Here is a 10,127-nt window from a genome sequence, read left to right on the forward strand (position 1 = left end):
AGCTTTTTATTTATCAAAAAGGAGTTTCGATTGTGGGCCTAACTGTTTAATGGTTTGACCAAGTTAGGGTTATTGAGACGACCCTAACTTTATAGGTTTGATCGTTCAACTTGGATGGAGGTATTTCCTCTATCAAAAGGAAATTCTATTTTCTAAAAGTGGGCCTCTCATTCATGGATGGAATCGAGAGGAGATTTTGGCTTTGGTCCTAACTGTAGGAAGGTTTGATCAAACAAGTAGTGGGAGTGTGATACAAATAATGGTGGGAATGTTAACTTGTACAAATCACTCGGTAGGGGATTTTAGTGTTAAGTGACGGAGACTTAACACGAAAGGGGTTTACTAATTGCCATGAATTAGCAGCTTGAACTTTTGAGTACCGTATTAGGACTTAACATTAGGAGTGTTAAGTGCACAAACACAGTGAGAGTTTGGATGGACTCAGCCAAAAGAATTTTGGTGGACCCACTATCAGTTAATTTGATCAGTGAGGAACTTTATGGTGAAGGACCATGAATCATCAAGCACTCACAGTTATATCATAGGAGTTTCGTAAGGGAAGATTGACCCGATGAAGTCATTGAATCTCATCTCGACGAAAGAGTGCTCAGAAAGTGACAACGGGAGGGTTTTGATCATCTTGAAAATGATTATATAGCCATAGTGGGAGGTTCTTAATCATTTTTTAATCATGATTAAGAATGAATTATTCAGATGACTGGTCTTCATCTTGAATAATTAGCTGATCACTGGTTATCCTTAAGAATATCATGCATAATATTCAACAGGAACTTCCCGTTAAATAGATTATCCCGAACGTACTAGGGATAGTACTTTTTTAGGAACTTTTTATTTATTAGCACCATGAGCTTGTCACTGTCTTGGGTGATCAGGCGGTATGCACCATGTGAGTAGACTGCCTCTATCACAAATAGTCCTTCCTATTTGAGTTAGAATTTGCCTTTCTTCTTGGAGTTGAGTATCATTGGTTGCTGTACTGTGAGAACCAAGTCTCCTTCCTTAAAGCTTCATTGTCAGACTCTTTTGTTAAAATCCCTAGATATTCTGGTCTAGTAAAACTCAATTTGTTTCTGAGCCTCTAGGCGCTTTTCATCTAACATCTCAAGTTCTTCGAGGCGTTTCTGATGTTGTTCCTCCGTCGTCATCCTTGTTGCGAGAGCAATGCGAAGGGATGGAATTTTGATTTCTAAGGGAAGGACAACCTCACATCCATACACTAGAGAGTACAGAGTTACTCCGGTAGGCGTGCGGACTGTAGTGTGATATGCTCAGAGAGATTCGTCAAGTTTGTCGTCCTAATCTCGTTTATTAGTCTTCACGAGCTTTGACAAAATCTTTATGATGGTATTGTTGAAGGCTTCAGCCAATCCGTTCGTAGTAGGATTGTATGATGTCGACAAGACGTCTTAAATTCTAAACTTTTCATAGAATTTGATGAACATGTTGCTAACGAATTGAGGGTTGTCGTCATGTACGATTCGTCTTGGAACACCGTATCGGCAGATAATATGGTGTTTGATGAACTTGACAATGTTGCTTGTCTTCGTTTCTTTGAATGGAACTGCTTTCAACCCACTTTGAAAGGTAATCAGTGATTGCCAAAATGAAGCGGTCACCTTTGGCTAATGGTGAAAAAATAGGACCAACGATGTTCATTCCCCATGTCTCGAATGACCATGAAGTGGCCGAATGGTGCAAGTGCTCCGGGGGTTGGTGCATATAATTAGCATGTACCTGACATACGTGGCATCGTCGGGCGTAGTCAACTGCATCCTTGATCGTGATTGGTTAATAATATCCTATTCTTCTAAGTCGATTACAGAGTTTGGGATCGGTTTGGTGTGCACCACAAGTTCCATCGTGCGCTTCTTTAAGTGCCTCTTCTGCTTCTTTGCTCGAAAGATATCGGAGTAGCAAGCCATCATACATATAGCAATAAAGCGTCTGAGTCGCCATGTTATAATAGAATCTCAGTGCTCTTCATTGGACCAAGTCTCTTTATTTTATATCTTCCAGCAAAATACCGTGCAAGACATAGTCGATAATGAGAAATCACCAATCTCGAGGCTCAAGTTCGATTCTAGTCGAGTATGCCTCTTTGATGTCCAGGGCGTAGTCTGGTACGAAGACTTGGTGAGTTCTCATAATAACCAATTATTCTATCTCAGGAGGCTGTACCAGAGATACTGCTAATGTTGTCAATGCATCTGCATATGCATTATGGAGATATAGAATATACTCGATAAAGAATTCTTCAAACGAGTCTGCCATCTCGATGGCCACCTTGTGTTACGATATCGGGTCTTAATTCCTAACTTCATACTCTCCTCAAATTTGGTTGACTACCAGTTAGAATCATCAAAAGCTTCGAAATATTCGACCCCCAGCTCTTTGGCAAAACTGAGCCCAATGAGCAGCGTGTTGTATTCGGCTACATTATTGGAACACGGCTCGGTGAGTGAATAGGCTCGAGGAAGCACATGTTTCTCTGAGGAAACTAAGACAACTCCAACTCCTAAGGATATTTTTGAACTTCCGGGAGCGCTCGCCATATTGGTTACCCGACCGTCAAAGTACAATTGCCACACCTACTGATGAGAGGTAGTGTTGACTTCATGAGTTTTATTTGGCAAATCTTTATATAATTCGGCTATATCCTTTGTAGGGTTAGCCGCTAGAAGATCACAAATTGCTTGCCCTTTTACCGACTTCTGTTGCTTGAAGTGCAGGTCGTATTGTGACAAGAGTAGGGCCTATCTCGCTAACCGTCAATTCATTTAAGCCGGTTATGTCATGAATACCCAGACTGGGTTGACATTGGAAATGACGTAGATCGTCTATCCAATCAGGTAATGTCACATTTTCTGAATTGCGGACACCAAAGCGAGTCACTCCTTCTCAATCATCGGATATCGAGACTCGGCACCTACCAAAGTTTGACTCAGATAATATATTGTCTGTTCGTGACCGTTGTTATTGTCTTGTGTGAGTAAAGCACTTAATGAATGGTTCATTGCTTTGACGTAAATCAAGAATGGTTTACCCAACTTCGGTGCAACGAGGACATGAGGATTCGTCAGATATGCTTTGATATCTTAAAGGACTTCTGACAGATGTCATCCCAAATAAATGCCACGCCCTTCTTTATGAGCTTGGAGAATGGTTGGCATTTCCTAGATAGGTTCGAGATGAATTGGCGAATATAAGCCAATCATCCTTACAATCCTCTAAGTTCTTTAAGATTTCTCGGGGGTTACAATTCGTGTATTGCCTTCACTTTGTCGGGATCAATATGGATACCCTTGGTGGTGATGACAAACCCGAGGAATTTATCGCTGGACATTCCTAGAAAGGACTTGGTAGGGTTCATCTTCAATTGGTGATTGCGCATGAGATCGAACATCATCCTCAAGTCTTTAATGTGGTCATCTTTGCTACGTCTTTTCACGATCGAGTCATCAACATAGCACTCGATGGTCTTCCAGAGGTGCTCCTAGAAAATCTTCGTCATGGCCCATTGGTATGTGGCGCATGTGTTCTTCAATCCGAAAGGTATGACTGTATAGCAGATGACGCCGAGGGGTGTTCTGAACACGGTATGCTTTTTATCATCCGGGTACATCTTGATTTGATGATAACTCAAGAATCCATCCATGAAGGACATTCTCTCAAATCCGCATGTGTTTTTAATTAGGGGTGGGCAAAAACCGAAACAAACCGGTTCAACTGAAAAAACCGCCCGAAAAAACGGATCGGTTAACCGAACCGAATTAAATGGATGAGAGGAAGTCTCTAAACCGACCGAACCGAATTAAACCGGTTTGGATCCGGTTTGAACCCCTGAACCGCCCAAAAAAAACCGAACCGAATTCTTAAACAAAAAGTAGCTGCGAGCCTTGGGTGTGAAGAAAATTTATGGCTGAATGTTTAGCATTTAAGAATTGTGGGGTGGAGTTTATACTAACATATATTTGAGTACGCTGATATAGTTAAGTGAGATTTCCGTAAATCAATACAAGATGTTGAGGTTGAAGGATAAATTTAGTGTTTTGGTCAAATTTCAGTGATAACATGAATACAGCTTGCTGGTGCTGGATATCAAATTAACCTATAGTATAGGCTGTCAAGGATATAAGATAATTCTTGATGAGAAAAAGGCAGCTAAAAATTAACGAAAATTATCAAAAGGTGTGTGTGCCTGCCAAACATTGTTCTTTCTCTAAAAAAGGCTACATAATTACATGGTCCTCCTAGTGTATTAAGCTAGTTATATTCAGATCATACAATTTGATTAAGTGGTTTAGTGCAGTTTTGATTGTTTCTTTTCAGTTTTGATTGCTTCTTTTCAGTTTTGGATATAACTAAAACTTACCCAGATTTTTATGAAATGGAGTTAATTCGGTTCAAAACCGAAACCGAACCGAACCGAACCGAATTTCGGTTGGGCCGAATATTCGGATGAATGTGAAAAAATCTGGATCTGGATGAGAGTTTTGAGAATCCGAAAAATTCGGATTGGATGCGGATTGGGCTTAAAACCGAACCGAACCGAATACGCCCAGCCCTATTTTTAATGATGACATCCGTGATCGAAAGAGGGAAATCGTCCTTTGGGCAAGTGGTGTTCAGATCTCTGAAGTTGATGTAGATCCTGATTTTCTCATTCTTTTTAAGGACTGGGACAATGTTTGCTAGCCAGTAGTGATGTTGCTCTTTGCTGATAAAACTCAAGTCAATCAGCCTTTTAACTTCAGACTCGATCGCTTCCATAATTTGCAGATGAAACTGTCTTTGTTGCTACTTGACGGGTTTGTCATCCGGTTTGATATTGAGGCGATGGGTCGTCACGTTTGGATCAGGTCCTGTCATATCTTCATAACTCTAGGAGAAAACATCTATGTATTCCCTGATGAGGGAAATCAACTATTCCTTCTCGTCCGATGGAAGGCTATTGCTGATGAATATAGGTTTCGAATTCACCTCGTCACCCATATTCACATGGACCACTTTGTCTTTGGTGGGAGGTTCTCTTTTTTTGAATCTATCACCATATTATATATTCAGGTGATGGATCCAAGGATCTTCCCAATTTAGCAATTGATCCTCTTCCTCCATTGTGGCGGGGTCGACCGTAGTATATTTGACATCAGGCCTTTGAACATTTCCCCAAGGCTGACGTCGGAGTCCTAATTTAAAGAAGCAGATGAGTATCCGTCCTTATTCGCTAATTGGTCGATGACTTGCCAGCAACACTCGTCATCGGATGAAGAGACATAGCCTAGGCCCCTTTTATATCAATAATAATTGTCGGGTTTTCCTTTCGGTATGTAGGCCAGGCAAGGTGGAACTCATGGACTTCGACCAAAATAAAGACCTTCTTCGAGTGTGAAGTTGTATCCCCACTTGTTCGTGAAGTTACGTGCTTGTTCACTGCATCTGAACAAGTAAGGATCGGGTCTTTCATCATCATTGTCTTCCTTTGAGAAGGGATCTGATGGTGGAGATATCTCCCCTTTGCCGAAGATTAACTCCTTTCCACCCCTACCTTAGCAGGAATAACGAGGGTCGTTCGAAATGAGTCTTGGATATGCTTCCTCGTCATACAAGACGACCAAGCAGATATGTATATCGGGGTTATCATACAGCCCCTGCATTACATCATCAAGATAAGACGAATACTCTAATTTGTCATTTATTTCCCCTTCGGCCAGCTACCAATTACAACTACCATATGACGATTCTCCACCGTCAAGATTGATTACAAAGGGTACAATGTGATTTAATACAAAGCCTCTGTCATAATCAAGCCCAGCTTTGGTGTCAGCTTCTTTTTCGTTGTCTGTGCCTTTGGCCGATGGTTCAGTATCAGATTTAGCACCGCAAAGAAGGAAATCGGTGAAATAGTTTTCTAATCCCTTAAACAGTTGCTTATCTCGGCCACCGTTTTGACCTTGTTATTAGTGTCTACATATTTTAGATACGGATGAATGGTGGAAGGGAGACTTAAAGGAGTCAGAGTAAGAACATTCGGGGAATTTCCCAAGTGTCGACTTCATGCGACCTTGCCTTAATAGGCAAGGTCCTGACTTTAGGCGAGCTTCAGCCAACTGCTGGTGAGCTCGTGTCGTCTGTTCATTCAGGCAAGGTTCGGTCGCTTGAGTTGTTCTGGCTTTGCCTTTTTGGCTAAGGTTGGTTCTCAGGCGGTCCTGTTAGGGTTCACCTACATGCCTGCTTCTATTTGGGAGGTGAAGCTCGCCTGTTGTGTAGAGCTCGCCTGTTTGAAGTTGTGACTTGCCTGAATCATGGGGTTCGCCTGATCTGGGCGACTCACCTGATTTGGACGACTCGCCTGATTTGGACAAACAACTTGAAGAGCGAAGCCCGCCTAATTTGGTGGGTTTGCTTGAGTTGTTGAGTTCGCCCAAGTGGGGAACTCGGTTTCCGGAGTGAGGCTCGCCTGGAATGCTAAGTTCACCAGTTTTGGAAATTTTGCTAATGTAGGGGAACCCGCCTGAATAGGTAGGCTCACCTGATTGACTTGATCCGCCAAAACTGGAAACTTTTTGTTCTTATCTGGCTCTTCTTAGGCCTGCATAGTAATTTAGGCCATCATAGGAAGTGGAGGTTGGGGCTTCCTGGCGGGCAAGATCTTGTCGTTACCGTCGTTGGGCTCTTCTGGAGAGGGGGAGACTTATGTCAACAGCGAAGGCATGGTCCGTGCCGACACGTACCACATTCTCCTCTTGTATGGGGACTGCATGAGTTGCTTGGAAACCCAACGAGCAGTCCTTTGGCTCGCTTTCTTGGCTTTCGGCTTGGCCTTAGCTAGCTTAGGGGAGATAGAACCCCCTGCTTTAGCTCTAGTAGAGCTCTCAGGCGTGGTGCCTCGATGACTTGGGGCCGGGCCACACGCGCGACTCTATAGCACTTGTGTGATGCATGGGACCAAAGGAGGAAGAAGACAAGTATTCTTCGTACTTGGATTGGTCAAAGTTGATCATAAGGGACTCATCAATTGTCCCTTCCGTGACTTCATTGAACTGCACCACCACCAATTCATCTGAGTGAATGGTTTCTCCCACTGTGGTCGCCATCTTTTGTCGGTGCGTAGAAGATTGACTTCCCTATGAGGGGGTCTGTTTGTGTTTATAAGAATGGCTTATTACAAACTACAATCAATGTTTACAACATAGGAGGAGAGAATGGCCCTTCTTGTTTAACGTGGGTTTGTTGGCAGCGATAGGACGCCTCCCTCGGTACTCGCACCGAGTTTGCTTCCCTTGGACAATTTGATCAAAGTTACAATTAGAGCTTTAGTATGCAGTAGAGGCTCTGGAGCGATTGAGTTCGACTGTACCCGAGCTTGAAAAGCCGCGAGCCTGGAGAGAGCTACGATGCAAGAGTTTGCAAAGAGCTAACGAGCCTCAAACCTGAGAGTTCAGATTGAGTCTTCTTCAACAATCCAGACAAGGAGCTAGGAATGTTCTACCAAGCAAGTGAGCCGAATGAAGATCTTTGTTTGAAGAGCCTTGAACATCAAAATCTCCAGCCTCTGTCCAACCTCTAAGCAGTCGGCCCCTTTCACGTTGGTGAAGGTGGCTTTAAATAGACAAGGGATGGCTGTGACCATCCCTTGGTTTGTTGGATTTGACCACTAGTAAGTGAGGAGCACCATGCCCTTCCCTAGCTGTGGGATGTGACCACTATATGAGAGGTGAGAGTCATGTCTCATCATCACTAAGGACGTGGGAAGTGGGTAGGCCCACTCCCATAAGCAAACAGCCCGCTTGCATTGCTCAGGCAAGGCTGGCAAAGCTTCGGGAGAGCTCGAGAGTTGTCTTAATGCTCAGGCGAGCTTACAAGCGAGCTTAGCGAATAGGCGGGTCGGCTGGCGGGCCCCCCCCCCCTGTGAGCTGGTGTTCGTTAGCAAGCAGAGTTCATGCGAACTCCCTATAGAAATGCTTGACTCGTGTGGGCAAGCAAAGCATTCAGGTGAGGCTGAACTCGTACTAGAGAGCTTATTGATTTGACGATCTTGATTCATACGGGCGAGTCAAGATAACAAGGGATGCTTGAGCTCTACGGGCGAGCTCAATAAATAAGGAGAGGTTGAATTCTGTGGGTGAACTCAACAATTGGGAGTGGTCAAGCTCTACGAGTGAGCTCAATGAACAGGGGAGATCGAGCTATACGAGCAAGCTCAATAAACAAGCAAAGTCGAGCTCTACGGGCGAGCTCAACAAACAGGCGCGGTTGAGCTCTATGGGCAAGCTCAATAAGGAGGCGAAGTTGAGCTCTACGGGCAAGCTCAACAAACAGGAGAAGCTGATCTCTACGGGCGAGCTCATCAGGGAGGCGATTGGTCTCTGCAAGCGAGCTTAATAAACAGGAGAAGCTGAACTCTACGAGCGAGCTCATCAGGTAGGCGAGGTTGAGCTCTATGGGCAAGCTCAACAAACAGGAGAAGCTGAGCTCTACGGGCGAGCTGAGCATTTTGGAGAGCTCGCTCGTGCTTGTAGGCGAGCTTTGTTGGGCTCGCTGGATGCAGACGAGCCCAAGCTATTAGTAGGTGGGGCCAGACACTTAGGCAATTTTCACTGCCTACAAAGACCCACATGAGGTTCACATGAATTAAAACTCTAACTAGATGTGGATTTAGATGATCTATTTGAAATAGGAATAGATTTGGAGAATTCTATATATGAGAAACTCGTATTTTTTTGGTGCTATAGTGTCAGCTACAATACCATGAATAGTAGTCTAAAAAGGGGGAGAAAGAAAAGTGAGATTCTGAATAGCTTGGTTGTCCGATTGTAGTGATTCTAAAGTTGTTGTCTTCAGAACGACGATGCCGTTAAGGGTACCATGCTGGTATCTCTGTGGATGTTTGAGATTTTTGGTGAGATAGGTTTTAACGTTTTGATGCCCTAGATGCAACACTTTATCCTTCTCTTGTGATTTAGCCCTCAAGTTCAGGTGTAACTTGGAGGAATTATACTCTTAATTTATAGTGAAATATTCCTCTATGTATTGCCATGTGAACGTAAGCACGATTTGCCAAACCATATTAAATTTTGCTGTTTACTTGCTTGTGGTATTTTTATTGGTATCGTTATTCATTTAGTATTTAATTCTGTAGATTAATCTCCATAAAATCCCCAACAAATGGATCAGAGCCTTGGTTCGAGACGTGCTTTGGGATGGAAAAGATGGAGAGTTTTAGCATAATAATAAAATTGGATGGTTCCAATTGGCAAGTATGAAAGTCCAAGATGGAAGATATTCTGTATTGTAAAGATTTACTTGACCTTATTGAAGGAGATGAAGCCAAGCTAAAAAAGATGACTCTTAAAGAATGAGAGAAACAACACAGGAAGATGATCGGTTATATTCGGACGTGGATCCACATTAGTGTGTTTCATGATGTATCGGGTGAGACTAATACGAAGTCTCTTTGGAAAAATCTTGAGGATCTCTACGAGCAGAAGACTGCGGGAAACAAGGCGCTTATTATAAGGTGGTTGGTGAACTTGAAATTTAAAGAAGGAAGCAATATAGCAGGGCACTTGAATGAGTTCAAGAGTTTGATTAATCGGTTAGCTACCATGAAGATGACTTTTGATGATGAGCTACATGTTTTATTGTTATTGGGTTCTTTGGCAGACAATTGGGAAATGCTGGTTTTGACAGTCAGCAACGCAGCTCCAGATGGTTTGTTATCGATGAGTATGGTTACTAGTAGTTTATTCAATGAGGAGACTCGAATGAAGTCTACCAGCACAGGTAACTCACAGGTACTTGTCACGAAAAACATGGGCAAGAGAAGGTATAGGGACCAGTCTAGAGGTCGTGGTACATCTAAGGGCAGATCAAAGTCTAAAGGAATAGGTTGTTTTTATTGTAGGAAACCAGGTCATATTAAGAAGAATTGTTGAGCATTAAAGAAAGAACAAGCTGAAAACAAAGATGAAAAGAAAGATGAGAAGAAGAAAGCTGATAGTGACACTATAGATACTTTGTCTGATACCGATGTTATTCTTAATTACAGGGAAGAATACTGTATGCATGTTACAAGTCAGAATTCCGAGTGGATAGTGGATACAGGA

Source organism: Asparagus officinalis, chromosome 8 (assembly GCF_001876935.1).
Source record: "Asparagus officinalis chromosome 8, Aspof.V1, whole genome shotgun sequence".
In the NCBI taxonomy this organism is placed as follows: Eukaryota; Viridiplantae; Streptophyta; class Magnoliopsida; order Asparagales; family Asparagaceae; genus Asparagus; species Asparagus officinalis.